This window comes from Saccopteryx bilineata, chromosome 3 (genome assembly GCF_036850765.1).
Source record: "Saccopteryx bilineata isolate mSacBil1 chromosome 3, mSacBil1_pri_phased_curated, whole genome shotgun sequence".
NCBI classification, from domain to species: domain Eukaryota; kingdom Metazoa; phylum Chordata; class Mammalia; order Chiroptera; family Emballonuridae; genus Saccopteryx; species Saccopteryx bilineata.
This window is the reverse complement of record NC_089492.1, coordinates 124,749,580-124,755,792: the sequence shown is the minus strand read 5'-3', so window position 1 is coordinate 124,755,792 and position 6,213 is coordinate 124,749,580.

Genomic DNA, 6,213 nt, shown 5'->3' with positions numbered 1-6,213 from the left:
GGTCAAAGGAAGAGAAAAATGAACAAGACAACCTTAATGGTAGAAATAGTCCTGGCTTAGAAACTGTTCTTGAGATCTGGAAATGCTTAATAGAAATGCCAAAATGGCCCTAGCCTGATAGCTCAGTTGGCTAGAGCTTCATCTCGAAGCACAGAGGTTGCCTGTTCAATCCCCTGTCGGGGCACATACAAGAATAGATTGATGTTTCTGTCTCTCTCTCCCCCTTTCTCTCTCTCTCAAATCAATAAAATTAAAACTAAAAAAAAAAAATTAATGCCAAGAAATTCAAAACCAATAGGTTAGTATAACAAAGGCAGTTACTATTAAAAGAAAGCCTACTTTTATGCCACACATTCTACTAGGTTTTTTCAGCCGCTCTCATTTATTGAAGTCCTTACAAGAAATCCATAGGGGAAAGATTGTGTCTGTTTTAGACATGAATAAACTCATGCTCAGAAAAGAAAGCAGTTGTCTCAGATGACAAAGCAGGTAAGAAGTAGGACCAGACAAGTAGGAAGAGACCTCACCAGGGTACTGCTGCTTCCCATCAGCCTGAGAACCATGAGTCACCCAGAGTGCCAATCCTAGAGTAGACTTGTAAAAAAAAGTTCATACTCAAAGCATGTTGAGAAATTATACATTACAGTCTCAACTTAGTGACTCCCTTTTTGATGAACAAAAGTCCTACAGCAGAGAATCCTGTTGTGGTGGTGTTTAATCTTGTGTTTCCCAAAATTATCTGACCACAGAACTCTTTTTTTTTTTTTTTAAGATTTTATTTAGTCCCTGGTTCGTTCCCGGGTTTCGGCACCAAAAAAAAAAAAAAAAAAAGATTTTATTTACTCATTTTAGAGTGGGGGGGGGGGGGAGCAGGAAGCATCAACTCCCATATGTGCCTTGACCAGGCAAGCCCAGGGTTTCAAATCAACAACTTCAGCTTCCCAGGTTGACACTTTATCTACTGTGCCACCACAGGTCAGGCAGAATTTTTTTTTTAACAATTTCTGTTAACATTCTTGTTATAGGTTGAATTGTATCTCCCTAAAAGAAGTCCTAACCCCCAGCACCTTAAAACATGAACTTATTTAGAAATAGGGTTTTGAGGGATGTCATTAGTTAGTTAAGATGAGGTCATACTGAAGTAGGTGGGACCTTAATCCAATATGACTAGTGATCTTATTAGAAGGGGACTGAAACACACATAGCAGGTAGCCATGTGACAACAGAGGCAGAGACTGGAGTGATACATCTACAAGCCAAGGATGGCCTGCTAGCATCAGAAGCTAGAAGAAGCAGGCAGGATTCTCCCTGGAACAGTCAGAGAGAGTGTGGCCCTGCCAACACCCTGATTTCAGACATTTAGCCTCCAGAATTATGAGACCATAAACTGTTGTTTTCATTCCCCCCAGTTTGTAGTACTTTGTCACAACAGCCCTCAGAAACTAATTCTGAAAAACTAGAATTCATACAACAAACTTTAAGACTGTTTATCCGGCCATCAGTTGGCTCAGTTGTAGAGTGTCGGCCTGGCGTGCAGGAGTCCTGGGTTCGATTCCCGGCCAGGGCACACAGGAGAAGCGCCCATCTGCTTCTCCACCCCTCCCCCTCTCCTTCCTCTCTGTCTCTCTCTTCCCCTCCTGCAGCCAAGGCTCCATTGGAGCAAAGTTGGCCCGGGTGCTGAGGATGGCTCTGTGGCCTCTGCCTCAGGCACTAGAATGGCTCTGGTTGCAAAAGAGCGACACCCCAGATGGGCAGAACATCGCCCCCTGGTGGGCGTGCCGGGTGGATCCCCGGTCGGGCACATGCGGGAGTCTGTCTGACTGCTTCCCTGTTTCCAACTTCAGAAAAATACAAAATAAATAAATAAATAAATAAATAAATAAATAAATAAGACTGTTTATCCGGCCATGTGAAAGTAGTCAGGTTATTTAATCACTCTCGGCTTCCTTTTTCTTCCCATTTGTAAGATGGGGATAATAACATCTATTCCATGGTGCCATTCTGAAGATTAAATAAGACAATACTTGTAAATGTTTAGAAAAGTGTCTGGAACATAGTAAGTGTCCATAAATGTCAGTGATTTCTCATTTCCAAGGAGCCTCCTTTACCCTCAGGCTGATGCTTTCTAATGATAAATTCAGCAGAGATTATAGAAGTAATCATAGGACTAGATTTTTTTTTTTAAGTGAGGGAGAACAGAGAGGGACAGAAAGACAGGGAGAGAGATGAGAAGCATGAATTCTTTGTTGTGGCACCTAGTAGTTCATTAATTACTTTCTCATATGTGCCTTGACCAGGGGGTTACAGCAGAGCAAGTGACCCCTTGTTCAAGCCGGCGATCTTAGGCTCCAAGCCAGCAACCTTGGGATTCAAGCCAACGACCTTTGGGCTCAAGCCAGCGACCATGTGGTCATGTCTATGATCCCAAGCTCAAGCCAGCGACCCAGCGCTCAAGCTTATGAGTCTGCACTCAAGCTGGCAACCTCAGGGTTTCAAAACTGGGTCCTCAGCACCCCAGGCCAACACTCTATCCGCTGCACCACTGCCTGGTCAGGCAGGACTAGATTTTTGACAGTGTCCCGTTTCTCATTACATCAGTCAGCATTTTTGGCTGCAGTCAACAGAAATGAACTCTGACTAAGATAGGCAAATAGGAATTTACTAGATAAGTGTGGAGTGACTCACAGATTTAAAGAAAGAAGAAAGACTCAGGTCTTTAAAGGACAGAAATTAGAGCAGCTGTGGGGTTCCAGGAAGCAAGAACTAATGAGCAGTTTCTTTGAGACATGAAGTTGAAAGAATTTTAGTGGTTTGCAGGCTCTACAGTAGGTTTCAGGGACTGGCCCTTTGATAAGACCAGCTTGGCTCAGGGCTTACCACTCAGCCTGATGGGGGAGGGCTCAACCCCGAAAGTAAAATCAGGGCACTTTCAACAGTCAAGGAATGAAAGGCTCCTGCGTAGGCAAAACCCCAGTCAGAACATTCAGAAACAGAAAGATCTGTTCTTGGGGTTTTCTAACAGCCTCCTGATTTAAACGCCTCCTTTCTGCCAACTCTGTATCTAACCCACCATCATCGCCCCTCTATTCTTCGTTTTTCATTTTACGTTAATGTAGATTATGTAAAATTATAGATGGCTTGCCATCAGTTTCTCATTGGATCAATATTACTTGAAAATTATTAGAAAGTTTGAGGGAGTAGGAGTGGAAAAAATCAACATTTGATGGCATCTGAGCAAAACAGAAACCAAATAAAGGAATGATTTACCCTGCCTGCATTTAAGCAAGTGTTTTTGCGATGTCTGTATTTTTATAGGCAATGGAAACATTTTATAGATTTACCATGTCTGATTTCATGGCCAAATTTGCCTCATTTTGTTTAATTAACCGAGTGACTTCCAGACTGTAATATTTTCTCCCTTGGTCCGATTATGACCAGATATCTTCAAGGATCCTTACTCCGGCCTGACCGGGCAGTGGCACAGTGGATAGAGCGTCGGACTGGGATGTGGAAGGACCCAGGTTCGAGACCCCGAGGTCGCCAGCTTGAGTGCGGGCTCATCTGGCTTGAGTAAAGAGCTCACCAGCTTGGACCCAAGGTCGCTGGCTCAAGCAAGGGGTTACTCGGTCTGCTGAAGGCCCGCGGTCAAGGCACATATGAGAAAGCAATCAATGAACAACTAAGGTGTCGCAGCAAAAAACTGATGATTGATCCTTCTCATCTCTCTTCATTCCTGTCTGTCTGTCCCTCTTACTGACTTTCTCTCTGTCCCTGTAAAAAAAAAAAAAAAAAAAAATTTTTACTCTGAAATATCACATTTCTGGATGTCCACAGATTAAAAGCACCCCTCTGTGTTCTGAATAATTTATTTCAAAAAACATGTTTTGAATGCTTACTACGTGCCAGGCCCTGGACTGGGTAAAATGTCTCGCCACCAGATAGGTTCTTCAACTTGTTAATCAGCTGAACATTTCCACGGATGCATGAGAGGCCTCCACTCCTGCTTTCCCTTTGGCCACAGGTCAGCATGCCTGCTTAGCAACACCTAGTGGTCAGGAGAGGGAACTGTCTGAATCCGTGACATTCTTAGGACTTTTCTCTTACAAGAGTTTACCAGTGGTTCTCAAACTTTTTGAAGTCAGGGTGCATTTAAAATCCTATAAATAGGCCTGACCTGTGGTGGCGCAGTGGATAAAGCATCGACCTGGAATGCTGAGGTTGCCGGTTCAAAACCCTGGGCTTGCCTGGTCAAGGCACATATGGGAGTTGATGCTTCCTGCTCCTCCCTCCCCCTTCTCCCTCTTTCTCTCTCTCTCTCTCTCTCTCATTCTCTCTCCTCTCTAAAAGTTAATAAAAGTTAAAAAAAATTTTAAATCCTACAAATAATTGTAGGCGCACTATATTCAAATTTCTGAGAAATATGTTATAATAATTAAGTCAAATATTAAAGAAAAAAATAAATCCCAAGCGTGCTTTTATGCTAATTAAACGAAATAAATATGACAAAATTACATTTATTCTGACATTAAAAACCATTTTTAGGTTACATTTTTTAAGTTATGCTTTTTAGAATTTGTAAAAAAGAGGGGTTAAAAACTAAGAAAAACCAACAAAAAAGTTATCTTTTTATATATATAGATACATTCTTAGTAAGATTTAGTAAATTTGGCAGGTCCCAGCGTGAATGTGTTAAGCTTTTTCATTCTTGTGTTTATGAGAAAATGAGCCTGATGTGTCCTAGCGATTTCTTCAATGTTTGGGCATATATTTGAAAGGCAAACTCTAATTTCCTTGTCAATACATTGAAGAATTCCTCTCTTTTTACTCTTAATTGTGTTGAGTGCAGAAAACTTCCACCATACATATAATCTTAACTTTACACCAAAGGATAGAAGAAACTTGCCTCCAGTCTTTCTGGGGAACATGGGTGGTAGTGTAAACAATCCAGCACCACAGCTTAACAGCCTTTTGCAACCTAATCAGGCAAGTGAGGTGGGGGGTTGGGCAGACTGTCAGCTTACAGCCAATTCCCCACACCTGGATCCCCCAAAAATGTAAACTCCAAAAACCCTGTTGGTTTTCTGGTCTCCAACAGGCACATATTTCTCTGGAATACTATAGGGCGCACCTGGAAATCTTCTAAGGCGCACTAGTGCACCCTGGCACACACTTTGAGAACCACTGGTTTAAGCAAATGCTCCTTTGTTCTGTCAGATCCCATGTCCAGATCAGATTATTATTAATAGAAGCTCTTCCAATATCTTTTTTATTTATGTGTGTCTAGACTTACTTTTTTAAAAATTTCCTTCGGTCTTCGTGTTAATTCTCTCACATTGTATCAATACTTTGGAAACATTTGAATAGTACATTTTATTGGTTTAAGGAAAATTTAAGACTTTAGAATAAGCAAAAAAGATTACTGCATGTCTCCAGTGGAAAACTATACTTCATGTACAACACACCTTTCCAAGTTATCTGATTCTATATAGTTTGTGTTTTTTTTCTTTCTTTTTTTAAAATTGATTTTTAGAGAGAGGGGGAAAAAGAGGGGGAGAGGGAGAGAGACAAAGAGGGGGGAGAAGCAGGAAGCATCAACTCATAGTAGTTGTTTCCCGTATGCACCATGACCCCGCAAGTCCAGGGTTTCAGACCGACGACCTCAGCATTCCAGGTTGACGCTTTTCCACTGCGCCACCACAAGCCAGGCCTGAGTTTGTGTTTTTGCTTGCGTTTAAATTATTCTACAACTTTATAAATTGTGGATCAGATTGCAATGCAAATCACTCTTGTCTATAGACAGGCAAATAAATTCCATCTAATGGAAATTCAACAGACTCCACTCACCTACCCCATCCAACTCCACTCCTATAAGAAAAAAAACCCCACAGATTTGTTCATTTATAAATTGGTTTTAACATTTTTTTACTCCATAGAAATTTGTGTTTGACTTCTCCTTTGAACCAGTTCTGATTTCTGGCTGTTTTTCTCTTTAATACATAAGGTAAATACGATTTTCATTTTGTTGTATTGAGTCATAATTTTATTTTTAAGTATTTTAAATTTATTTTTTAATTAAAAAATTAATGTAGTCTTTAGTATTAATAAATAAAAAAAGACCTTATATTTATCTGAGAAATATCAGAATATTGTTAGCGCTAAACCTAAATTAAGGGAAAGGTGTTAAAACCTGTGACAAGTCTGAGGTTTAACCTA